The following is a 27,894-nucleotide window of genomic DNA, read 5'->3' as shown; positions in this document are numbered from 1 at the left end:
CCAACCAAAAAATTAGAAAAAAAAGCGAATAACATATTCTATCCTGTCATTTGTTGATTAATACTATATACCTATATTCACCTTTATGATTAATACTGCACTTTACATGCAAAATGTCTCTCAAAGATGCATGAAGTAAAATCTAGATCACCAGCTTATGACTCTATTATAAGATGGTAGATGCTTTAGGAGGTAGAGCCCTAGTTGGAGGAAGATGAATCATTTGGAGTTTGTCCTTGAATTGATTATGGGGATTCATCTTTTTCTTGTCTGTCTCTTTAGCTTAGTGGCTTCCATGACATAAGCAACTTCCTCTTCTATGTGCTTCTTCCATGATATATCACCATGGCACATGCCCAAAAAGAACTAGGCCAACTGGACCAGCCTTGGATTGCAACCTCTGAAACTGTAAGCCAAAATAAACCTTGCTTACTCATAGGTTGATTAATTGGAGATATAGTCAACAAAAACTAATCAACACAATTATGTTTGGTGGAGAATACAGGAGAGTCAACTTGCATGGTTGTCATACTGATGGCTTGCAAAGACAGGAGTCTCTGCTTGGGGACAAAGATAACACATCTGAAGCACTGACCTATAACATGTCCTTCTCAAGCAATCACTGGGGCTTAGTATCAAATGTGTGTTTATGATTTGAGACAGCAAACTTGAACTTTGCCTTGACACTGTTTTAACTAAGCACAACAAATTCCACAGAAAAGGAAAAAAAAGAAAAATGAAAAACAAAAGCAAAAAACAAAATCAGAACTTACTATCTTGTGCACAGGTACCATTTTGTCTAACACTTGTCTCCAAATTGATGCAGTCTTGAGGATTTCCTTGCAAGTTCCTAACTCACTAACACAAACAACTTCATCCCTGACATGTGCTATGCTGACATCTGTAAATCCATAGACATCCTTACTGGTCAGATAGGGGTGTGATACTGTTGTTCAACACTGTGCTTTTCCCACTGTGAACTAAATACAGTTGTTGCAATTGTTGAAATAACTTCTCATCAAGAAGCCAGCTTTTCAGAATCTGAATTCTTTCAAAGCTTAAAAGAAACTTACATTATTTATGATTTTGACTATGAGTTTTCCCTCCAAAGGTTGGAATCTCACTGATTTAATTTCTTGTCCTGAGGAAACAGTCTTGTCCAAAAACTGTCACTCAAAGCAACTCACACCCTAATTGGCCTTTGCCAGCATTCGGGGTATATCTCACTCTTCAGAAATGGAAGTTTTGCTCTAATTTATTCTGTTACTGTTTTTAGATTCTTGTTCTTTTAATGTCCTGCTATATATTGTGTATAGTTTGTAATCTATGATTTCTGTTAGTAGAAGAAATTTGAGAGCACAGCTCTGATTATAGGTTATGATTAACAGGTCTTTGCCTGGTAATGGATGACAAGATTTACTTGCTTTTTTACATTCATCTATTCATTGGTCTCTTTGTCTTATTTGCTATGTCACCCTTCCTTTGGAGCAATCATGTCTTTATACCAGATTTCAATACATCATAGGACATAGATTTAGCGGGACTTGTATGAGTTCTCAGGTTGAAAAGTTGTTGGTATCACTTTGTTCTGATTTTGACAGCATACTCTTTGAACTTTGGATGTTGAACTTGTTTGTATATCATCAAGAGCTCAAATACTATACAGAAATCAGTCAACAAACAAACTTAAAAGCAAAGCTTTATGTCCACTGCAGTAGAAAGTATACATCTGTTGGGCTGAAAACTTTCTTTTAAGTTTGTTCTGTCTGCTACCTGGTCAAGGAATAGAATACCAAGTGCTCATAGACCCTTTTTGTGCTTTTCTTTTTTTAAAAAAATTATTATTTTCATCTTTGGAAGTCCTGGGGTTTGAACTCAGCGCTTCCTGAGTGTGACGCAGGTTGTCTACAATTTGTGTTATTCTCCTCACCGTTGTGGTTCTGGTTATTTTTGTGATCCTTTTGTACTTTTTGTCCTGGCCTGCTTGGTGATGGATCCTTCTATTTAAGCTTCTTGCCATTGCTAGAATGACAGATTCTTGCCTGCAGGTCTAGCTTTTCCTGTTGATATGATGCCTCACAAATTTGGAACTGTGAATCTGATCTCATCCTTTCATATAGCTGGGATGGTAGAGATGTACCATCATGCCCACATTTTGGTTCAGATTGGGGTCTTGCAATTTTTATTTTCTTCAGAGTGACCTCAAACAATGATCCTCTAGATTTCATCCTCCTGAGTAAATAGGATTAAAGTCTGAGCCATCATATTTTTCTGCCTTAGTGATTCTTTTTTTAAGTTTTCTATCACATAGTTGAAGTAACTGGGTAAGGTTTTAATTGCAATTAAATTATGTGTATTTTTCACAATAGTTAAATTTGTAAAACTGAATGTGACAGATATGTACGTTTTATATGTATAGATATAAATATATTATTTAAATAATTGTGGTTATTGTTCTTTTTTATTTTATTATTTTTGTTGTGTTTGGTAAAAAATTCCTTTTTTGTTTTAGGATTTTGGGGTAATAATTGATCTTATAATTTGCCCATTAATTATAATCATATATGTATGGTTTGGCCATAAGAGCTCTCTGATTTTTAAGAGTTCAAAATAACTGTAGTTATTTTTATAACCCTTATAGGGATGTGTTGTACTTGAAGTGCTATAAAATATGAAAGATAACTTTTAAATTCACAGAGATTGTAGCCTAAATAGGATGATATTTTCTGTTTGTTTTTTCTGTTTAAAGAACCAGGAAAGTCTATAAAATACGTAAATAAGAAAAAGATGAGAAGCATAATTTTGTTTGCTAACAGCAACAAGTAAATGAGATAATAAATATTAAAGGTGTCAATAGCTTCATACAAAGTCTAATTGGATAAGAAATGGCATGGCAAAAGACATAGCTCACAAGATAGATAGCCCACAAAATGGAAGAGTTTTATAGCTATGCATCAGATAACACCTCCAAATCTAAAAATATACTTAGTGATCAAAAAATTAAATCCCCCTAAAAATAAACCTTCAAAGAAACAACAGCCCAATTAACAAGTGGGGAAAAGACTTAAAGAGAGATTTTTCAGAAGAAATAGTAGTGTCCAATAGGTACATGAAGAAATGTTCAACATCTCTAGCCATAAAAGAAAACAACATTGAGATTCTACCTCACCCCAGTTAGGATGGCTATTATCAAGACAAGTAACAATAACAAATGCTTGGAGGGATGTGGCCAAAGGGAACCCTACTGCATTATTGATGGGAGTGTAAACTTGTCAACCACTCTGGAAAGCAGTGTGGATATTCCTTAAAGACTAAGAATGGAGCTTCTTATGACTCAGCAATTCTACTCTCGGGCATTTATCCTCTAGAACACAAACAAGGTGCCACTAAACCTACCAGCACAACCATGTTCATAGCAGCATTGTTTACCATAGGCAAGATATGGAATCTACCCAGATACCCTCAGTAGATGAATGGATTAAAAGAAATGCATATATGCACAGTGGAATTCTATGTTTCCATCAGAAAGAATGACATTGCTCCATTGGTAAGGAAATTGAAAGACTTTGAAAAATTATAGTAAGCAAAGTAAACTAGACCCAAAGAAACATAGATTGCATAGTTTCCCTCATGTGTTGTTAATAGAAAAATGCCTATAAATCTACAAGGAAGCATACTGTATGGTAAAAGACAAAAAAAATACACGTGGACCAGATAACTTATATAGGACTCTAAGCATTCAGACAGTGAGACCAAAGGAAGATAATCTTAGGAGACAATCACAAAGGTTCAATAGCTATGTGCCTTTGATCCTATAAAATGATGCCTATCAAAAGAAACTCCAAGAAAAGGAATCCAGAGGTTCTATGTTATTCTGTTTCTCCCCACCCCCTCCTTTTTCACTGTACTTTTTGTCTTGTATGTAAGGTGGTTTTTTTTTGTCTTGGGAGGGTAGGGGGAGCACAAAAATGGTGGCACAAAGGGTGAACAAACGCAGCAGTGATACACACTAGACGCTATATTGAAAATGAACTATACAACTTGTGTGGGGTGCTGAGAGGAAAAACAGAAAATGAGGAAGAAATGCACTTTTTTTCTGGCTTATGCAACAGTAACACCTCTATATATCACCTTTACAATAACAATAAAGTAAAAATTTAAAAAAATAATGGAGTGACATCCATGGGATATAAAACCCTTAGCCTTATTTTGCCTGCATTGTTTACATCCTCTGTACCTGTACTGAGACCACTTTCTAAAGCTCACTTCCATAGGAGTGATTTACATCATGCAGAAAGCAGACATCAAACATTTCCTTAACTCTTCATAAAAGAGTTCTACTCAGTGCTTTAGGGACCTATGGACTAATACTCCTTTGCTTACTTTTTTTTAATCAATGTTTATTATGTTGATTGATTAGACTGACTAATAAATACCTACATAAATTTAAGGTAAGTTACAAAAACATTCAATTCTAGAAATGGGGAGAAGAAAATATTCAAATGTTTTATTTTTTATTTTTTTATTATTATTATTTGGGGGGGGGTCCGGTCGTGGGGCCTGAACTCTTGGCCTGGGTGCTGTCCCTCAGCACTTCAGCTCAAGACTAGCACTCTACCACTTGAGCCACAGCACCACTTCTGGCTTTTTTCTTTTGGCTTATGTGGTGCTGAGAATCGAATCCAGGCCCTCAGGCATGCAAGGCAAGTGTTCTACCACTGAGCCACCTTCCCAGCCCCCTTCAAATGTTTTTAAAGTACTAATTTTTTTGGGGGGGGGGTCCGGTCGTGGGGCCTGAATTCTGGGTCTGGTTGCTGTCCCTCAGCTCTTCAGCTTAAGGCTAGCGCTCTACCACTGGAGCCACAGTGCTACTTCAGGCTTTTTTCTTTTTGCTTATGTGGTGCTGAGGAATCGAACCCAGGGCCTTGAGCATGCAAGGCAAGCGCTCTACCACTGAGCCATCTTTCCAGCCCCTAAAAGTACTAATTTCTTAAGGTTAAAAAATGGCTCAGAGAAATAATGAAAGTAAAGACTAGTTGCCCAGCAAAAATATAAGAAGTAAGATACTAATATTGATAACAATCTATTACAGAAAAGAAAAATTTGAGAGTTTTATTTAATGTTAGGCAAAAATTAAGGTTTAAAATTGTTTATAATATTTCTAATCCAAGTGAATACATGAACAAATTAATCTGGTTATCTGATGTTCATGTCTTCTTGATTTTATCACAGTACAAAAATAATGTTAATATAATTTATGCAGTGTTTCAGTTATTTTTCATGACAATCCTAATTAATTTGAATCCTCTAATTTTCTGTACTCATTATTGTTCTTTTAATTTGTAATCATTTTCACAAGATATTAAAATAATACAGCCATAAAAGATGTGTTCAACTAAATTTAATTATGATAAACTAGTTCTGTGCACTGGTGGCACTTGCCCGTATTCCTAGCTACTGAGGAGGCTAAGATGTGAGGATTATAGTTCAAAGCTAGACTGGGAAGGAAAATTTGTGAGACTCTCATCTTAACTAGCAGAAAAACCCAAAAAACAAACAATAACAACAACAACAACAACAACAAAAAACAGAAATGGAGTTGTGGCTCTAATTGCTTAGTTGTGTTTAACCTTGAGCCAAAAAGCTCAGGGACAACATCCAGGCACTGAATTCAGGCCCCTAAACTGGCTTGCGCATGCACATGAACACGCGCGCGCGCGCACACACACACACACACACACACACACACACACACACACACACACACACACACACACAATAAACTATTTTGTTTTTTTTTTATTTTATAGTAGAAACTTCCTAAAATAATTACTGCACATATGTGGATAAAATAAAAAATACCATTTTATAAACAAAATCCTTTCAGTAACAAATATGCTCCATTATATTAAGGTCTGTTCAAGTATAGTCTCCAAGGTTAGTGACTGATTACAAGAACTTTGGAATAAGAATTCATTTATTGTTTCATAATTTTGCACAATTTCCACATAAATTCCAAGTCAATTGAAAGTCTTTAAGTTCTGATTGAAAACAAGAACTGGCATATGAGGAGGAGCCTGTGCAGTGAGTGGAATGACTAATTTCAGTAGCAAGGATGGGAAGGATACTTGGTGTCATCTCTGTCTCTCGAGGATCCCATAAACCTGTGGTGGAAATATAATGAGCACACTGGCAAGTAAGCTTAGCTATGTGGTTTCAATGATCAATGAATGATATGTACCCCCAGAGCTCTGAACTTGTGTTCCATGTGAAAGTGAATCCAAATGCCTTTAGCAAATATGTGTTCGAACACATTCTGGTGTTCGAAACTGGCCTACACATGCAAAACAAACATTGCACTGCCCTTCAGTAATATTTCTAGAGAATTATCTTCCAAACTGTGCCTATTGTAGAGAGAAAATACCATGAAGGGGTTGGAAAAACATATTATTCTTGTGCTAGATGAAGAACAAGACAAGGCTCTTCTAAATCCAGGCAGTGGAGAGGAACATATCAGAATAGAAGGTAAAGGAGAGTTGGAGCTGTTCACATGCCTAGTGCCAAAGCCGGAATCAGTGGGTATAAGTATCCTAGGACTGAAAGTATACTAAGTTCAATAATGGCAAAGTTCTGAGAATACTTTTATTTATTTTGAAACAGAGATAAAAGTTTATTGACATAATAAATTATAGTTTAGGTACTTACTTATATGCTTATATTCTTATATTTAAAAGACATAAAATTGTCCATTTAATTACTGGTATATGCCTTAACACACATTTACATATATATGATATTAAAGTTCTAAGACAACCCATGAACTCATATATAATATTATGGATACAAATCAAGGAAAACAAATGATAAACAGAGTCGAGATCAGAAAAACCTAATCTTTAACTATAAAATACATTCTTAATAAGACCAAATAAAGTATTATGACACATGGTATGATAAAAAGGAAAGAAAGTCTATAACCCATTTCTCAGACTCTACTTTTCTGGAAGAAGCTAAGGTAAGACCAATATTATATAACCTACTGTCGAGTCACTTTGCTTTTTATGGAAATGTAGTTATTTGACTTCTTTACAATTAGATACAACAGGACAAATTAAATTTGTAACCATGTCCATGTCAGAAGAGCCACATTCAAATACACATGCCATTCAATTAGATTAATCAGGCTGTTATTAAGAAAAAAAGTATTACACAACCGTTTTCAGGAAAATGTTCTCCCACCTGTCCTTGTGCCATGGCACTGTGTCTCATAGACTGTAGACTATTTTATGTTGATAATAGCATGTATTTATCTACAAAGTAAAGTAAAAACCCTTTATCAACATTTAAACTTGTGCTGTTGCTTGAATCAACCTCTATCACCTTAGTTGTAATGGATGTACACTTACGGATGTTTCAGTCTAGAGAAAATAGTACACTAAATATACAAATGCAACCCAGAACACATAGACAGGCTCAAGTAAAAAAAAAATGAATTAAAACTAGTCATTCAGAGCTAGGATGTTTTCAAATGCATGCTTGGAATTTTAAATGCAGCTGTAGACAAAAAGTGCAAATAATTAATTAAGATACTCTTTTTACTGCACCATCTGGTGGAATTTTTATGTAATTCTAATAGAAAGGATATGACAAAAGTAAACTAAATCAACATCTTAATTTCTCTTTCCAGGCTCTACTGTAGATATCCTTTATTTTTTGTACAATTCCTTCTCCCAGTTTCTCAGTTTACAATTGCTTTTAAAAGAAAAATTCTTTTAAAAGTAAAATTAGCAGAATTTACAATAACCTATTTAATAACTAGTTGATAATATGCTTATTTAATAAGTAGAGACTTTATTTAATCAACATTGCTTAGTGTTTTTAAAGAACAAATTTCAAGTTAGCATTTTGAATTCTAACTCCAACTCTGTTACATAGAGTTAAGAATATTAGATAACCTAAGCTGAGCTTTATTTTTTAGATTTTATTTCATTGTAAAGATGCTGTACAGAGGGGTTACCGTTACATGAGTAAGGCAATGAGTCCATTACTTGCCAATCCTTGTTACCCCTTCCCTTGTTGTTGTCCAACTATCCCTTCCCTCCCCCTCCAGCTTAGCTTTCTTAGCAGTAGTCTGGATTCCATCATGGTTCTTATTTCATAGTGTTACTATGAGAGTTAAGTGTTTTGTTATACTGAACATTTAGAAGGTACAGCACATATCTGGCATGCTCTGCACACAGTAGAGTGTCGACTTTGTTACCACAATCATCACTAACACTGTAATCTACTGCAATCCTCATTTTACAAGGGAGGAAGAGAAACAAGTCTAGGACATCTGGTCTCCTCCTCCTCCCCCTCCTCCCCCTCCTCCCCCTCCTCCTCCTCCTCCTCCTCTTCCCCCTCCTCCCCCCTTCTTCTCCTGCTCCTCATCAGGCAAAAATATATTTTGTATTTTCCCTCCTTGTTTTTGTCTGGTATTTTGACATTTCTGGGCAAAACATATACACATCTTTATATACAATTCTAAACAGTCCCAAGCTTTGGGTTTCTCCACTAAGAACTTAAAAGACTTTCAATTGACTTGGAATTTATGTGGAAATTGTGCATAGTTTTTGAAATAATAAATGGATTATCATTCCAAAGGTTCTTGTAATCAGTTACTGATCTTAGAAATTCTACTTGAACAGATCTTTATATAAAGGAGCATATTCATTACTGAAAGGATTTTGTTTATGAAATGATACTTGTTATTTTATCCACATAAGTGCAATAATTATTTTAGGAAGTTGCTACTATGTATTAAAAAAACACTCTTACAATCTAAAAATAGTTTCCATCAAGGAAAATATTCCAACCAGGAAAATGATGGCTCCAAAAAGCAGAGATTCAGGCCACATAATTGCCTTTAATTTGATTGGATCTTGGATAACTCTAAAGTTCATCAAAAGTCATAAAGCACAATAGTAAAGATATAAATTTTCATTTTTTCAATCTTATTCTTATTATCATTTTTAACTCCTTCTTACCAGGCAATTATTTAATCTTTCTGAGCTTCTGTTTCTGTGTGTAAACATTAGGACAACAAGCCATGAGCCAATGGCTGATGTCCAATCCTAGTTACTCAGGAGTCTGAAATCTGAGGATGCGGTTGTAAGCCAGCCTACATAGGAAAAAATTGTGATACTCTTATCTTCAATTAACCACAAAATGCTGTAAAGGGATCTGTGGCTCAAGTGGTAGCATGCTAGCCTTGAGCAAAAAGAGCTCAGGGGTCCAGGCCCCAAGTTCAAGCCCCAGAACCAAAACAATAACAACAAAAATGACAACAAAGGAAAATCCACATTAATGTATTCTACATACTGAATAAAATAATCCCTGGAAAGGAGGAAGTACAATATTTAACTCAGGATAATTTTTGAATGTGTAGCATTGTTATCAAATACTCAAAAAACAGTTATGCATTTTTAGATACTATATAGGAAAACAGCATTTTTAAGGAGTAATCTCATTATTTTGAATGGCCCAGTTTCAGAGCTTTAAAGGAAATTTTGGTGCATGCAGCTCTAAAATATCTATCATGTTACTACATTCTTACAATTTATTTTTTCCTGAGTAATTAGTTTCTAGGAATAGTGCTGAGTTGGCACATTCTTGTCCTTCACAGTACTTCTGAGAATAATTAAACACAGTTCAGAGGCAAGTTCTCTCACAATAGATGGATATTAATACATTAGTTAGCATAAAATATTATTAATTTAGTGCATGCCAAATGACACTTAGAATCCTCAATTTTACACACTACTAAGGTCAGCATCGCCTCTGGATCTCTGTCCCTTGTAGATGACTAAATATAGAACAAGTCTTTCCTGTGTTATTAGAACCAACCTTCTACTTTAAAGTAGCTTCACCTACCACTCTGGATTTAAAATTCAGGTAAAAGAGCTTTGCCAATTTTCTCAGGAAGAGAATTATTTTTTCCCATAGATTTTTCCTGTGTGCCTGTTTCTTCTAGACTTTGTCACTACCATCACATCAGATAGCATTCCACAATCCTAGTCTTGAAGGAATGTCTTTAGCATATGTAATTTGGTTTGTACCAAATTTATCTAGAACTAGTTGAGATTTATCTATCAAAATTCTCCTTGGTTAATAGATCCTCTATCATGGATAGAAACAGATGTTCTTATCATAAGTGTTGAGTCTTTGTGTGGTACCTTGGATTTAACTCTAGGGTTGAAGTCAATAGACTCCAGAGTAATCCAATGCTCATCTTACTTGCTCAATCATCTCAACCAAGTCCTATAATTGTTATCTCAATCAAGTCTTTTAATCTTTTTTTATGTTTTTTTATTGTAAAAAAAATAGTATACAGGTCTGGGAAGGTGGCTCAGTGGTAGAGTGCTTGCCTTGCATGCATGAGGCCCTGGGTTAGATTCCTCAGCACCACATAAGCAGAAAAAAAATCAACTGGAAGTGGTGCTGTGGCTCAAGTGGTAGAGTGCTAGCCTTGAGCTGAAGAGCTGAGGGACAGCACCCAGGCCTAGAGTTCAGGCCCCACGACCGGACCCCCCCAAAAAAAACCCCAAAACAAATAGTATACAGAAGGGTTACAGTTACATGAGTAAGGTAATGAGTACATTTCCTATGGAGCATTGTTACCTCCTTTGTTTTTCCCCTACATCCTTTCCCTCTCCAGCCCCTCAACTCCCCCTTCCCCCCTCAAATTGTAAAGTTCATTTTTAACATAGTGTCTTGTACATATCATCATTACAGTAGGTCAACCTGTATCCTTGTTTCAGCATTTTGTTATTTCCCTTCCCCTTCCAAAATTAGAAAAATGTATATACAAGATGCAGGGCACTGATGTCAAAAACAGAGAAAACAGGGGTTATACCGTGGGGGAAGAAGATACAAGAGAAACTATAAAAAATCACATAGTACATTTTAGATACGTTAAAAACAATAGCAAGAAAGAAAAAAGAAGTTGTGTCCCTATCATTGGGTTCATTTCACTTAATATCACCTTATATGGTCACATATACATAGCTTTTGATCTTTTCTACTTGTTTTTATGTGAAGTCCCCCATTGGTCAACTGTCCTAATAACAGCTACTCAGAAGACGAGGTGGACCCATTTCAACATTGAGAAGTACAAGTCATTATGTCAAAAACTAACTTTACAACTTTGGTGGGGGGGTGGGGAGGATGGGGGGGCGGAGGGGAGGATAGGAAGGGATGGGAAGGGGAAACAAAGGAGGAGGCTACAATGCTCAATAAGAAATGTACTCATTATCTTGCCCATGTAATTGTAACCCCTCTGTACAGTATTTTCACAATTAAAAAAATAAAAAATTAAAAAAATAAAAAATAAAAAAAAGAAGACAAGTTTAGAGCAAATATTCTCTACATGTAGTATGGGAAACTTGTAGATCTAAGAGAGATTTCTATGCAGGACCTGTGAAATCAAAAGAAAATGTGGTATATATACACTATGGAATTTTATGCCTCCATCAGAAAGAATGACATTGCCCCATTTGTTAGGAAATGGAAAGAATTGGAAAAAATTATATTAAGTGAAGTAAGCCAGGCCCAAAGAAACACAGGTCCCATGGTTTCCCTTATTTGCAATAACTAGTATAGGTCTGAGACAAGCAGAAAAGGTCAGATAAGTTAACGTTAGGGGAAATAAACCCCAAGATAAGGATTCAAATGTTCTTTTCTTTCTTGCTATTGTTTCTAATATATTTATAAGATGATTGCTTTGTATGTCCCTTCCCCCCTCCCCCCCCCCCCCCGCAGTATAACCCCTGCTTTCACTGTATTTGATGTTGGTATTATTTGTGGAGGGGAAGGGCAAAAACAAACCGTTTAAATAGGGATACAGGTGACCCATTGTAACAATGAGATGTACAAGTGGATATGTTGAAAAACGAACTTTAGGGGAGGATGGGAAGGGATGGGAAGGGGAAACAAAGGAAGAGGCTACAATGCTTGATAAGAAATGTACTCATTATCTTGTCCATGTAATTGTAACCCCTCTGTACAGTATTTTCACAAAAAAAAGAGAAAAAAAAGAAAAACGAACTTTACAACTTTGGCTGGGTGGAGGGGGGGGGATGGGAAGGGGAAAAAAAGGAGGAGGCAACAATGCTTGATAAGAAATGTATTCATTACTTTGCCCATGTAATTGTAACCCCTCTGTACGGTATTTTCACAATAAAAATTTTTAAAAAAATATTTTTAATTCATGTTTCTGCAAATGACAGTTTTATTTTCTTTATTTTTATGCTGATACCCTGGTTGATTCTACAGTTTGATTATTGTGGACTATGCACTCATGTACACACACACACACACACACACACACACACACACACACACAATTCTAAGAGACTGAGAGGATGGGTGAGGGAAAGAGAATAATGGAGAATGTTTAATATTATGGTACGATGAATCTGTGCATAATAGTGACTACAAGGAAACCTACTGAAAAGTGCTGAACAATAGTTTAGCAGCAAGAGATGGGGGAAAAAGCAATAAGGGAGGGTGCTTGATAAAACAACATATGCACATGTGAAATGACATGGTGAAGTTCTGTGATGCAACTTATATACACTAAAAATATATGACAGGAAAGTACAACAGGCTCTGCTAGACTGTGGGTATCAGTAGAAGGGAGGAGAACAAACATAGAAGGTAAATGTGGTTCAAGTACTTAATGTGCACATATAAAATGAAACCTGTTGAAACTGTTTTAAGAGGATGAAGAAGGGAACATAAACTGAGAGAGAAGATAAGGTTGATCGGGGTACACTGCATAGATGTATGGAAATGTCACAAGAGGACCTTGCCTTACATAATCTATGTCTGTTATGAAATATCTTAATATTAATAAAAAGGAGAAAAATAATTTTCACATCAACGCAAAGACATGCAATTGACTTTTTCCACTCTAATTATCCTCTAAATATACAGTGAAATTGCCAGTAGCTCTGTGATGTACTATCATGATGTGAATGTAGAAGAAACTAAACTAAACTAAACTTCTATTTAGCTAGTACTTAAGGCCATTTGTAAAAATCCAAATCAACATCTGTGCTTTTTCTGTGTCTAAAAATATTGTTTTAATTTACTGATGTAAAGTTTTTAATTTATTGATGAAGTTTACATCAGGCTGACTTTTTATTTGAAACAAATTAATGGATTTTAAAGACCTGAACAGCTTTACTGTTTAATGTAGCAAATATTGGTAGATCTAACCTCATAACTATTAAGAGTCAAAAAGAGAATGAGGTCCCTTTTTGAGAGGTTTTTAAAAGCTGTTCTTCCAAGGGTTACATGGAAGACATGTCCTAGAATCATGTCTACACAAAAAAGACATATAATACATGTTTCTAAAAATGACATTAATTACTGCAGGTCAAGATATAGTTTTTTATTATGCTATATTTTTGTCATTCTTAAGTGATGCAATGTAAATATACAGAATGGGGGAAACAGTACAAATTCTATGTTGAATACAGAGCAGGATCTATTTTGATGACATTTGAATTTTAAAAAATGTGACCCTAGAGCTTTTGATATTTCTTGGAAATGAAAAGACATAATATTAATGAAAAAGATAGAATTGGTTTTTATGTAGCTATGACGAGTTCCTCAGATTACTTAAAGAAGGAGAAATTTTAAAATGGTACAAATTAATAGACTTGCTATCTGGTTCTATTATTTGCATTTTGTATACTTACATGCCATCCTAGTTGCTCATGTATACATTGATTTATTTGTCCTAAGTCAACACTTGTGCATTTATAAAAATACTATATGCCAAGAACTGTGATCAGTGTTTCGGGGGAATGCCTTTTTCTTTTCTTTTCCTTTTGTGGGTCCAGGGGCTTGAACTCTGAGCTTGGGTGCTGTCCCTGCACTCTTCAGCCCAAGGCAAGCTGCTCTACCTCTTTAGCCACAGAGCTACTTCCGGTTTTCTAATGGTGTATTGGAGTCTCATGGACTGGCTTTGAAACATGATGCTCAGATCTCAGCCTCCTGAATAGCTAGGATTACAGGCATGAGCCACTAGCCCCCCGGCAAGGACTGCCTTTTAAGACATGATTTTTTTAGTTTTTTTATTTTTTATTTCATCAGTCACAGTGCTTGAACTCAGGGCCTGGGCACTGTCATTGAGCTTTTCTGCTGAGAGCTAGCACTCTAACACTTTGAATAATAGTTCCACTTATAGCTTTCTGGTACTTAATGGGAGATAAAAGTCTCATGGACTTTCGTGCCCAGGCTGGTTTAGAACTGTAATCCTCAAATCCTAGTCTCGTGAATAGCTGGGGTATGAGCCACAGGTGCCTGGCTTCAATAAATTTCCAATCTCATCCACATTACATTTAAATTGAACAACAAAAATAAAATGAATGTCACTAAAGTGTAAGTTCCAGATTCTTCGACTTGCTGACAAACTTTAAAATAGAAAGCATAACTTTTTAAATGTGTAGTTTTCAGTTACATCTCTGGTAACCATGAATAGTACAAAGAAACTATTATGGAGTAAGGAGAATAGGATTAAGCAAGCAAGAGCTGATGATGCCAGGCTAGCAAATGATGTGCCTTTGAAAAGCATGAGCATGTGAATGGAAATTATGACTGCTGGGATTCTGTGTGCTTGCAATAATTAGCCAGGTGTGGCCCTACTGATAGTGACTGCCAGAGTTATCTATAGAACAGAAGTGGAAAGTTTGTAGAGGGTTCTAATTTAAATAGAACAGCTTCTCTGTTCAGGGAAAAGTGTAAATACAGAAAAGCATAAATAACAGCTGGCAGTATTTAAGTGTCTCAAAAATCCAAATAGTAGTCTGCATTTGAATATAGGTTAAAGCAGTTCTGATAGGCTAGTGCTTAGGGGTGGGGAGGGAGCAGTTTAGAGTCCTAGAATCCTGTAGAGAATGGTGGTGTTTTGTTTTGTTTTTTAATCTCCTGCAGAATGTAGGTGCTCATGGTTTAATGATTTGATTTGGGGAAAACTTTATTGGTTCAGAAACATTGTATAGATTGTGCAGTCCTATTGCTATCTTGGATTGAAGAGTCCATTCCTATGCAGGTTAATACAAGAGAAAATCTAATCATGGTGCCTCAATAATAATGATACTATTATACCACTATTTCAACATACAATAAAAGAACTTCAGTTAGGAGAAATGAACCCCAAGATAAGGACTCAAATGTTTTTTTCTTTCTTGCGATTGTTTCTAACATATTTATAAGATGATTTCTTTGTTGCTTTGTATGTCCCTCCCCCACAGTATAACCTCTGTTGTCACTGTATTTGATGTTGGTATAATTTGTGGAGGGGAAGGGAAAAAACAAATTGTTTAACTAGGGATACAGGTGAACCCATTGCAACAATGAGATGTACAAGATGTTATGTCCAAAAACGAACTTTACAATTTTGGCCGGGGGGAGGCGGGAGGGGAGAGGAAGGGGAAACAACGGAAGAGGCAACAATGCTTGATAAGAAATGTACTCATTACCTTGCCCATATAATTGTAACCCCTCTGTACGGTATTTTCACAATAAAAAAAAACACTTGAAAGTTATGCAACTATTTTTCCTTTTTCATTGACAATGAAAACTTCTCTGTATTAGTCAATTTTAGAGTATAAGAAGAATATGAATCGTTATACAGGCCACTAGGTTTAAGAAGGAATATGTAATTTCAGTTTAGCCATGCCATAATTTGCATGTATACTGATGTTTTATAGGTTCTGTTATTTCTATAAAATGTAGCTCTTAATGATAGATCTGTATTTGATTTGCCATTACTCAGTAAGCTAGGTTCTAAGAATCATATTAGAAAGAATACTTTATTTGAATAGATTTCTGGTTAAATTAAAAAAATAGTTGTCTACCTACCTGTAAGTTTGGAAATTTCCCCTTCTTTTGAGGATTATAGTATATTTAACTATAATTTCAAAAAATCATGGATAGATTTTTGGAATTCCAAGGAAATGAAAAATCTTTTAGCTTAAGGATGGATAGTTTGCTTGGCATTATCTATTCCGGTGACGGTGAACACATAATATCTAAGCTCTGAAATCTAGAAAGACATGTCATGTACCACTCTAACCACAGAACAGTCATGTCTTATCTCTGCCTAGAGTAAAGTGTACATTAGAGCTTTTCATTTTCAGCTTCTGAAAAGCCATCCAGAAATTCTGGTTCTTGATAATCATAGAAGGATAAAAAAAAAGAATAAATCAATATTTTTATTTTTGCTGTTTTATTGGCAAAGAAAACTTTAATTTTTAGCCACCTTAATGCTTTCAGCTTTTGTAAATCAGTTCTGGTCCTTTTTTAGTTGTCCCTGATTACCTGTATGGTTTGCAATGTCACCTAGAGATCTCTAAGTAGCTCTACTACATATTTTTTAAAGTTCCTGCTCAGTTTAAATTTCTCCTTGGGATAGTCATTTTGTATTTAGAATTATAGTTATTTTCTCCCTTTCAGTCCCATATAATGGAAGTGGACTTGGAAACTTTTAAAATGTGTCCCTAAGCAATTGAAGCACAAACCATTATCTGGTCTCTGTACCCTCTTCCTGTCCTCTCACATAAAAATTATTTTCAAATAAGTTTTATTGTGTATCTTAAAGGCACACAGCATAGTGTTATACCATCTGTATATAGTAAAATGGATAATAGAATGTAACAAATGGGCATACCCATCCTCTCACAGTTACTGCTTTCCCCTCCTGGGGAAAATGCAGACAGAATCTACTCATTTAGCAACATTTCTGTGTATGAGCACTATTATTAACTATTGTCCTATACATTAGAGCTTTTCATTTGTTCAACATACAGATTTGATATTTTATCTTTTGAATTTTTGTCTCCTATTATTCTTACATAATTTTCTAGCTTAAATGCATCTTCAGTTTTAATGAAAGTAAGTAGGAAAAGTTATGGTAGCATGTATTTAATAAGTGTTGCCCAATTTAGCTGTGATTCTCTAGCACACTATCTTTATTTTATCTTCCTATCATTTAAAACATCAGGAAATCACACCTTGTGGCCATTTATCAGAAAATATTGCAGTATATTACTTAGCATAGTTTAGTTACTCAGCTTTAAATGAAAGTAGGTTGTACCAAGGAATCATAATAAAAATCAAGTAAATAAAAATTTTGAAAGCATATGATGTTATTTTTTGGTTCAGCAGCTATATCATTTTTGGTCCTGTGATATATTTTTTTATCCAGATTTCTTTCTTTGTTTTTCAAGTCAATGTTCTTCAAGTGAGACTATCTTCCAATAACAGGCACCTTATTATATAGACTTTGTAGGATATCTCAGCACTCACTGTTTTTACCCACCCCTTTACTTATATGTAAAAACTCAAATGTGTGAAAATATCATTCTAGAATGTGATCGCTTCTAATACAATGTTCAAACTACTACTAATTCATTAATTACTTTCTCATCGGTAGGTTTCACTGTCCAACATTTCCATTATATATAAGGTGATTACTTTCCTTTAAATAAGAAAATAGATGGCATTTTCCTTTACTTAATGCAGCACAGATATAAAATTAAAAATCTTAAAAAGTATGTAAATCTTGTAACATGCGCTATTCAATGATTTAGTGACCTCTACTCATGTAATTTAGGAAGAATAGTAACATGAATAGAGCAATTTGTTACTTGCTACTTATTTTGCTTTTATAAAACTACTGGCAGTAAGATTTTTCTCATACTTCTAATTCTCAGGAATGGTAGAAAAATATCACTTGAAAATGCCTTTATATCCCACATTCTTATAGTTACACGAAATAGTTACCTTTTCTATATAGACAGAATATAAAGTGCATTTTTGGCTATCATCTTACAAGTCATACAAGAGTTTCTATTTTTCCTTGATCCTTTACAAAATTTCTACTTTTTATTTAACACACTTCTTGTTCAGTCCCAAACAATGGATGAATGTTACTTGAATTTGTGCCTAGAGCAAAGAGTGTCTTTATTCCTTTTAATTTCAAAAAAGAAAAAGGAATATGACTGGTTAACCACTCACTAATCCACTAGCAATTATCTACTTTATAGGGAGAGAAAGACAGAGATTGAGAGGTAAAGCTAATTCTACCTTTTCTGTAGGAAATGGAGATTTTATTTTCATTTCTTTAGCTAGTACTCATCTTCTCAATCAGAAATAAACTAAGCCAAAATTCAGGGACAAAGATATAACTGACATCATTGACAATATTTCCTTTGAGTTTCTCTACATTAGGACTTACTGTTTCATGATATAATAGCTCATCTAGTTATTTTAGCTATTGGAATTTAAGTCTTCTTATAATTATGGGAAAACATATAACTTATTTTCCTACAGTAAAAACCCTTTAATTTCTCTAGACACATGTATTAATTCACAATTGCAGTTTCTATTTCAATTAATTTTTTTTCATTCAGCATTTTCTTTTTAAGCTTAATTTTTATTTCTTTCACTTCCTATTTCAAATAGAAAAGATGTGAGGCACTAAAATTCACAGGAAAATATATTGACAGTAGGTATTTGGGGTGATTGTAACAATTTATTGCAACTTAATGGTGGTGTCTCTAAAGAATATTATAGAAATAATAAAAGAAACAATCACATCTTTATTATTTTTCATTTCAGTGGCCAAGATTTACCAGAGTAGTAAATCTTTTCTTGAAAAAGTGAGTCTATAACTTCCCACACAACTTTAAGATGTTTAAATGATTTCATAGCTCACAAACTTTGTCATGCAAAACTTATTTCTCTTTAAATGTTCTTGGGGTATCATGTGGCATTTTACACTCTTTATTTTTATTGTTACTGAGGGGTTGATATATAGAAAGGTTACAGTTATATGAATCAGGTAATGAGGAATGAGTAGAATTCTTTTTGAACTATGTCTCCCCTTCCATTACTCTCTCTGCTTGTTTTTCCCTCCCATCCCCACCCACAGGATAAACAGTTCATTCTGCATATAGTGTCTAGTGAGTACCACTATTATAGTTGTTCACCCTTCCACCTTTCCTGTGCCCTCCCTTGCCCTCCAAAATACAAGCTTACAAACAAGACAACAGGAAAAGAAAATAAGACATCAACAATGACAACTAAAAATGTCTCTTGTTTTCTTTTCTTGGAGTTCATTTCATAGAGTATTATTTTATATGATAATAGTCACATAGCCATTGAGCCTTTGTCCACCACTCAAATACCTATCCTCCTTTTGCCTCAGTATGTGAGTGTCTAAAGTCTCATATAATTTATCATGTCCCAGTATGTGCATATATATATATATCATGTGTGTATTATATATATGTATATATATATATATATTTCAGTGTGTTTACTTGTAGATTTGTTTTTGGAAACCAGAATTAATCTTTTTTCAGGTCCTACTATCTGATAGCAGAAAATTTTCTAATATGTTCCCAAGAAGTTGATTTCCACTGTTTGCCCTTTTTCTACTCTCTTTCCCACGCAGATCCATTTCTAGAAAATTCTACACATCCTGTCTACCTCCAAGTCTTTTTTCCTTTGCTGGATTACCATTGCTTTTCTTCTCAAATCTTCATCTAAAATACTTGCAAGGTTTCTAACCACATTCATTACAATGTTGTTGACATTTCGGGTAATAACTATAAATGTATATTAGTAGATAAACATCAAGTTAAATATATCTTTCAAATGAATGCAGACCATTAAAATATGGAAAGGTGTTTGTTTTTCTATCAGAAAGGCTTTCACGTGTGCGATCAATGGAAAAAGAATTTTTAAAAATACACCTAAATGTCTGCACCTGTGTAAGAGATTGCCAAAATAGTGCTGAAGAACAACGTGCTACAAAGACCTCATCAGCAAAGAACAATAACTATTGATTGCTTACGCTTCTGAATTGAGCTGGTGATGGGTGCTGTGCTTGCCTCTGCTCAAAGCTCGGGTTTAATCAGAATTCCAGAGAATAGCCTATCTTTGCTTTTCTCTGAAATGGTAACTGGAATGGCCAGCCTTACCCCAAATTTTGTTTCCTTTGAGATAAGCTAGGACTTGCTTTGGTTGTTACTGGCAAAAATGTGGTAAATATCCAAGAAGATGTAAGTGGGGAGTACAAACACATAAGCATTTATAAACCTATGTGTATAGGATGATTAACAAGTTATGGTGTAAATGAATTTACCCAAGTAGGTTGAGAATTTGAATATCAGAGTAATATAGAGTTAGATAGCAAAAGATTACAATGTATAGAAGGATGAAAATTTGGGACCAGTTTTGTAATTAAGGTATGAAGACTTAAATTAGCTAGCAATTGTTTGGAGTGAGTAAGAATTTGACTCTATGCCAAGACCTGTAAAGACTTGGAAAATGTAAATATTTTCTGTTTAAAAGAAGAGCTCATGTTTATTGTCTATAGTGATTATAAAATTTAAGAATTAAGTACTGGCTATTTGTATAATTCAAAGGACATATTAACTGCTTGTTAATAGCAGACCTAAATGACACCTAGTTGGAGTTGTGTAGTACAGTATTATGAAAGATGAAAGAAAGTTCAAAATTACAAGATGGTCAGTTAATAGGAGCTGAAAACCTGAATTCAGACCTAATAAATTTTACCACAAGAATTAATGAGCTGAGAATTACATTATATATCTTTAAGTTAGTTCTGAGTCTGTTCCTAATTTTAAGTTTTCTAGGTTTGAAGAGATCTTTATGGAATTGTAATGAATCTCAGAATACAAGCCAATAATCTTCTCTTTTCTATGCTCCTTTCTTCTTCCTTCTGCTCATGCTCTGTCTCTTCCCCTTTCTCTTCTCTTTTTCCCCTCTCTCTAAATTTTCCTTCTCTCTTTCATTTTTTTCTACATATTTAATACGGGCTGATTTGAAACGTTCTTGACTGAGGTAAGCCTCTGAATGTGTACTGCAGAGTAATGCAAAACTATTTAAAATACAAACTATTTAAAATAAATAAAATAAATAACAAAATTGTTTCCTTTATGTGACAGTGACATTTTATTTCTACAATCCTTTTTATTTCACTTCCAGCATGCATCATTATCATCTTCATCCATGTGACAATTGGAAAGTTTAATATTTCTATAAAACACATGAAGTAATAGAAAATGTAAACTATGTAAGTATTTTTGCCATACTCTGACATTACATAAAATGACATATTATTTGCCAATGGAAACATCTTGAAATCACACACTACTTTGACTACTATTTTTGATCGTTTTCATTGCCATTTCAGTGTTGGTATATTAATCTCCAATACAAATATATTTTTTCTCACTTTGGGGATTTGGCATATGTTAGTCTTTGTGAATAGCAGCCATCCCATTCACTCAACACATATTTCTTTAAGTTCATAAAATAACGAAGGTTTTAAATTCCATGAGATTATGAGTAATGTTACTTACTATTGCATTCGAGGTATCTCAATGAGCAAAGATCCAACGCAAGATGAACTACAATAAATATATTAAAACCATGAGGGATACAGGCTTTATAAATGAATATACTTTGTTTTTCTGGCTCATTATATTTTCATTTGTTATCTTGGATAAAGTCCTTTTGTGATTTTTATTTTGTCCCTAAATGTTCATATTTTTAGTAGAGAGTAAGTTTCATTGTTTGAAATCTGTAAATTTCTTGCCATAAAAGTCATGCCTAAGGCACATGCTCAGTTCATGGCAACTAAGACTGTTCAGTACTTGGAATTCCTACTTGTCCAGAGTATGCTATATTCCAAAGGATGCAGGTGAGCACAGAGGCCTTAGAATAATTAAGGATAATGTTTGTTATGCATGCATGTGAAGGAATTTTTATTTTTTAGATCAAAAGTATAGAGACATCATCATTCATTACGTTAAATATATTACTGGAAAATTTGTTAAATATTTTTATATAATATAGTGCCATTTGTGAGCTTCTTAAGAGGGATTATTTAATCATCTCAAACTTCTTACTAAGGAGTCTTGTGTATCACCTTCAATATTATCTGAATTATAATTTGAATGTTTTGAAATAAATTACAAATACAGACAAAAGACTAGTTTACATTTCTGTACTACAAATAACAAGCCAAAAAATTTGAAACAAACAAATAAGCAACAAAGCCTAGGTTTCACTAAGTTCAAATCATACATTGGGTCTCTGAAATTTATGATTGAAAAATATTTTTTTCTTTGAAGCAAAATCTCACAATGTAGCCCAGGCTGGTCTGATCTTGTCTCTCTTTTCTCTACCTCCCAAGAGCTGTGATTACACACATATGTATGTTACCATGCCTGGCTATAAATTGGTTTTGGATGACTATATGTTATTAATTACTGTATTAATCACTAATACAGAAATACTAATACTTAGTTCTATGATTTTGCAGCATTGGAATGGTCCTATGCTGTATTTAAATTTCATTTCTTGTCATTTTTTCTGTCAGATACTTAGTTGGTTACTAATGTGAAAAAGATAAGAAAATTGCTGAAACCATAAACTTCTTACAGAGGAGTCAATCATTGAACTGAATATATGTCCTTCTATATGAAGAGAGTACAATTGATTTGCTGATCCTCTATACTTAGATAATGAGATTTATATTATTAATTATTAATAACATTACAGTACAGAATATTAAGATGCTAGGAGGGTATGATATATCAGTGGGCAAAATAGTGAATAATAAAATTATTTTTATTGACTTCCATTATCTGTTGTATCTTGTACTGAAAGAAACAGCATACTTTCATATATAAATATCATATTAAATTCACATATTTGATTAATGCAATTAATAGGCTCAATTATTTTAATGACTTTTTAGCACATGTCAGGTTTACAGAAGATTTTCATTGTGGTATTTTCATACATGCATACAATGTACCAATGTACCAATATACCAATGATCAAATTCATCTCTTCTATCACTCAACTTCCCTCTTCCCTTTTTTCTTTTTTTCTTAAAGAGAATAAAACAACATTTCAACACATTTTGTTGTTCTATTTTCACACATGTATAAAAATACTTCAACCATATTCATTCATTCATTCATTCATTCATTCATTCATACTTTTCCATTTGCATTCCCTCTTCCCACTTGTATCTATTTCCCCACAGAATCTGTTTTACTTTCCTCTCATTTGTTTTCATTTTTAGTGTATATTAATTTTACAAAGCACTATGGAATTTCACAAGTGAATATACTATAATTTACTCTATTGCTCTCTCTTTCCCGGTTCCTCAGATTCCCCCATTCAACAGCTTTCAGTAATTTCCCTTCGTATATAGCCACCTTCATGTATAGGCACAAGGCATTCCAATATTATTCATTCTCTATCATTCTTTCCCTCTCCTCCCTCCTCTTCATTTCCCCAAAAGCCCCACAGTAATTATACATAAACACACATAGACAGACACACATACACCCAAACATACCACATTTTGTGTGTACATAGATATATATATTATTTATTCTTCAGTTGTTGGGCTTCTTGCAAGATTATAAAGATTGGCTGTTGGGAATAGAGCTGTATTAAGTAAGACTATTTATTGACCATATATTGATATATACTCCTTCAGATATATACAAAGCGTGTTTTGGTGGGGTAAGTTTTTTGAGAAATTTCTATACAGGTTTCTGTAGTAGGTCCACTTCTTTACATTCTTCTCACCAGTGTTTTTGTGTGTGTGTGTGTGTGTGTGGCGGGTCATGGGTCCTGAACTCTGGGCCTGAGTTCTGTCCCTCATCTCTTCAGCTGAAGGCTAGTACTCTACCACTTGAGCCATAGCACCATATCCGGCTTTTCTGCTTATGTGGTGCTGAGGAATTGAACTTAGGGCCTCAGTATCCAAGGCAAGCACTCTACCACTGAGCCACCTTCCCAGCCTCCCACCAGTGTCTTCACCCACATCTTTGCTAGCGTTTATTGTTATTTTCTTGATGATTGCCATTCCGACTGAGAGAAGATAGAATCTTAGTGTAGTTTTGCTTTGCTTTTACTTTATGGATAAGACTGTTGAACATTTAATCCTATAACAATTTGCTATTTTTGTTTCTTCTACTAAGAACTGTGTGTTTAATAATCATTTTACGAACTAAGCCACAAATTCACAAAATTACTTTCATCAGGCAAAGAATGGATAATCCAAAATAAGCAACCAAATGATAGTGCTTCACACATAGCAGTAGGTGATAAACTAATGATTGTTACACTGTGTTAAGTTAAAGCATTTAGTGTTAACAAACAATGAACAATATTTTATATATAAGAAAACTTTTGGAAAGTCATAAACTAGTCTTAAAGTAGAAGAAATAGCGTTTACAATGTTAAAATTCTTATACTTGCTACAAAAGCACTTTCCAATTTCCAACAAGCATAATTTTACTACCTATTATATCCCAACAGCAGTGCTAACTGATGCTTTATGATATTGAAGTTATGAGTATATCAAATTTGTAAGATAAACATGGCTAAGTTTTCCTTGTAGGTTATTAATATTCAGCAGAGACAGAGCAAATTGGCCTCAGCCAAAAACAGGCTGTTTCCCCAATGTTCTTGCATATCAGCCATATCATTAACCCTGGAGTTTCTAAGAACTTAGGTAGACATCTAGGTTTTGTTAGTAGTCATACATTGAAAGACAAAATATTTCATTTTTGCTTTTTCATCAGTACTAGATACATAGTGTAGCAAGTTATCTCAAGATGACATATGTGTAGAAAACTAACAAACCAATTTAGATGTCTCACAGAGGACTATACTTTGCTGAACAATGAGAGAAACATAGTTCCTTGGGTAGACTGATAATGAGCTCGGAAATAAAGAAGAAATAGAAGGAAAATAGCAGGGAAATAGATGGGGAAAGACGGGAAAATAGAGACTCTCTTCTAGACACAATATTTAAAAGAGAGTGCATTGATATCAAGAAGTCAAAGATGGATTAGAGTAGGGTACTCTTCTGTCTACATCCCCTCCAGAATCTGTTGTTTAATTAGAGTTCTTGATTATAGCAATTCTAACTGGGGTGAGGTGGAATCTCAATGTTGTTTTGCTTTGCATTTCTTTTATGGCTAGAGAGGTTGAGCATTTCTTCATGTGTCTATTGGCCATTCTTATTTCTTTTTCAGAGAAGTTTCTCTTTAAGTCTTTAGGCCACTTATTTATTGGGCAGTTGTTTCTTTGAGGATTTGTTGTTGGGGGATTCAATTTTTGAGTGCCAAGTATATTTTAGATATGAGACCCTTGTCTGTTGTATGGCTAGTGAAGATCTTCTCCCAATCCGTGGGCTTCTAGTGATCTTGCTAGCTATGTCCTTTGCCATGCAGAAGCTCTGCAACTTTATGCAATCCCATTTGTCCAACCTTTCTTTGATTTGTTGTGTTTCTGGGTCTCTATTCAGAAAATTTTGGCCTGCGCCAAGGAGACCTAGGGTTTCTCCTGTTCCATCCTGTAATGTTTTCAGAGTATCTGAGTTGATTCTGGTGCAGGGTGATATATAAGGATCTAGCTTTAGTTTTCTACAAGTGATTAACCAGTTTTGGCAGCACCGTTTACTGAAGAGGCTGTCTTTCTTCCATTCTATTTTTTTAGCTCCCTTATCGAAGATTAGATGGCTCTAGGTCTGTGGGTTCATTTCTGTGTTTTCAATTCTATTCCATTGGTCCTGAGGTCTTCTTGTGCCAGCACCAAGCTGTTTGTTGGTGGGAGTGTAAACTTGTTCACTCACTTTGGAAAGTATTATGGAGGTTCCTCAAAAGACTCCTCATAGAGTTCCCCTAGGATCCAGAAATCCCAGTTTTGGGCATTTACCCAAATTATCACAAACAAGACCATACTAAAGCTACAAGCACAACTATGTTTATTGCAGCATTATTTACCATATCTAAGATATGGAGCCAACCCAGATGCCCCTCAGTAGATGAATGGATCAAGAAAATTTGGTATATATACACAATGGAATTCTATGCCTCCATCAGAAAGAATGACATTGTCCCATTTGTTAGGAAATGGAAAGACTTGGAAAAAATTCTATTAAGTGAAGTAAGCCAGGCCCAAAGAAACATATGCCCCATGGTTTCCCTTATTTGCAATAACTAGTACATGTGTGAGACAAGCAGAAACGGTCAGATAAGTTGTTAGGCGAAATGAACTCCAAGATAAGGACTCAAATGGTTTTTCTTTCTTGCTATTGTTTCTAACATATTTATGAGGTATTTCTTTGTTGCTTTGTATGTATCTCCCCCACGGTATAACCCCTGTGTTCACTGTATTTGATGTTGGTATAATTTGTGGAGAGGAAGGGATGAAAAACAAATTGTTTAAATAGAGATACAGGTGGACCCATTGCAACAATGAGATATACAAGATGTTATGTCGAAAAATGAACTTTACAACTTTGGCATGGGGCGGGATGGGGGTTTGGAGGGTAGGGGGGCGGTGGAGGGATTAAGGGGGGTAATGGGAAGGGGAAATAAAGGAGGAGACAACAATGCTTGAAAAGATATGTACTCATTACCTTGCTCATGTAATTGTAACCCCTCTGTACGGTATTTTCACAATTAAAAAAAAGAAAAGAAAAAAAAGAAAAAAGATGGATTGCCAATAAAAGTCCTTGGAAATGGTGTTTTTGAATGGTTTGATTTTGTTTTTGATGTCATTGTTACTTGGTTAGAACTGTATTTTATCTCATTGATTATTTGAAAATCTGCTAGTTATTTATTAAAAACATATACATTATTAGTGCATTAGGAAGTTGTGAAATTAAATTAAGAATGATATATTGATGACTTTGGGTTTACTTATTTTATTTTCAATTTTTGTGTGTTGGTCCTAAGGCTTGAAGCCAATGCCTAGGGGGTATCTCTGACCTTTTGTGCTTTAAGGTATGCTGTACTACATGAGCCACACTTTCACCTCTGGCTTTTTAGGAGTTTATTGGAGACAAGAATCTCATGGACTTTCCCTGCCCAGGCTGCCTTCTAACCATCATCCTGAGATCATACCCTCCTGAGTAGTTAGGATTATTGGCATAAAACTCCAACACCCAGTAAATTAGGCTATTTCAAAGATTAAATTTAATTAAAAACTAAAATAGCACTCTTGATTTTTCTTTTCTGCAAAGCTGAGATATGCACTGAGGGTCTTTTGTATGCTAGATAATTGTTTTATCACTGAGTTAGGTCTTGCCATCTAAAAGCCAGCAACTTCATAATTATTATCTATAGTGGCCACTGAAGGCAGCTTCAAATTTCTAGTGGAAATTCATACTCAAATAATTTTTCTATTAGTTGGAAACTCGGATCAAATATTGTACTCAAATTTATATATTAAGATTGAGAAATTTTTGACAAAGATTTAGCCATCACCAGATCAGGATACAGCATACTGACATTCCCCACAAGTTTTTCTTTACTAATGGCATTTCTTTACTGAAAGATACCACTTATTTTCACAATACTTTTTTAGAAACTTAATATATGTATATATCCTTGTGATGGATTATTTCAATCTATATAGTGTCTATATTGTATCAATATTTTATGTGTATTGTGGGGTCATTGTACAATGTGTAAATATATTATAATTTGTTAAAATGTATATAACTAGTTTTCCAAGACTTTCAATTATGACTAATCTATTTGCATTCATGTACAAGTTTTCTGTAGACATGTTCTTGTTTCTTTTGGGTAAATAAGAATGAAATTAACTTAAATGCCTGAGTTATAATTTTCTAAGTTGTTTATATAATTTTACACCTCCAGAAGACAAAAAAAGTTACTCAATTTAAACTACAGTAATAAAGTACCATACATTAAGTGGAATTTAAATAACAGACCTTTATTTATCATAATTCTGGAAGCTGGACAT

Source organism: Dipodomys merriami, unplaced genomic scaffold (assembly GCF_024711535.1).
Source record: "Dipodomys merriami isolate MVZ:Mamm:240054 unplaced genomic scaffold, mDipMer1.0.p SCAF_1, whole genome shotgun sequence".
NCBI lineage: Eukaryota > Metazoa > Chordata > Mammalia > Rodentia > Heteromyidae > Dipodomys > Dipodomys merriami.
The sequence above is the reverse complement of the archived record's forward strand: the minus strand, read 5'-3'. Positions refer to the sequence as shown.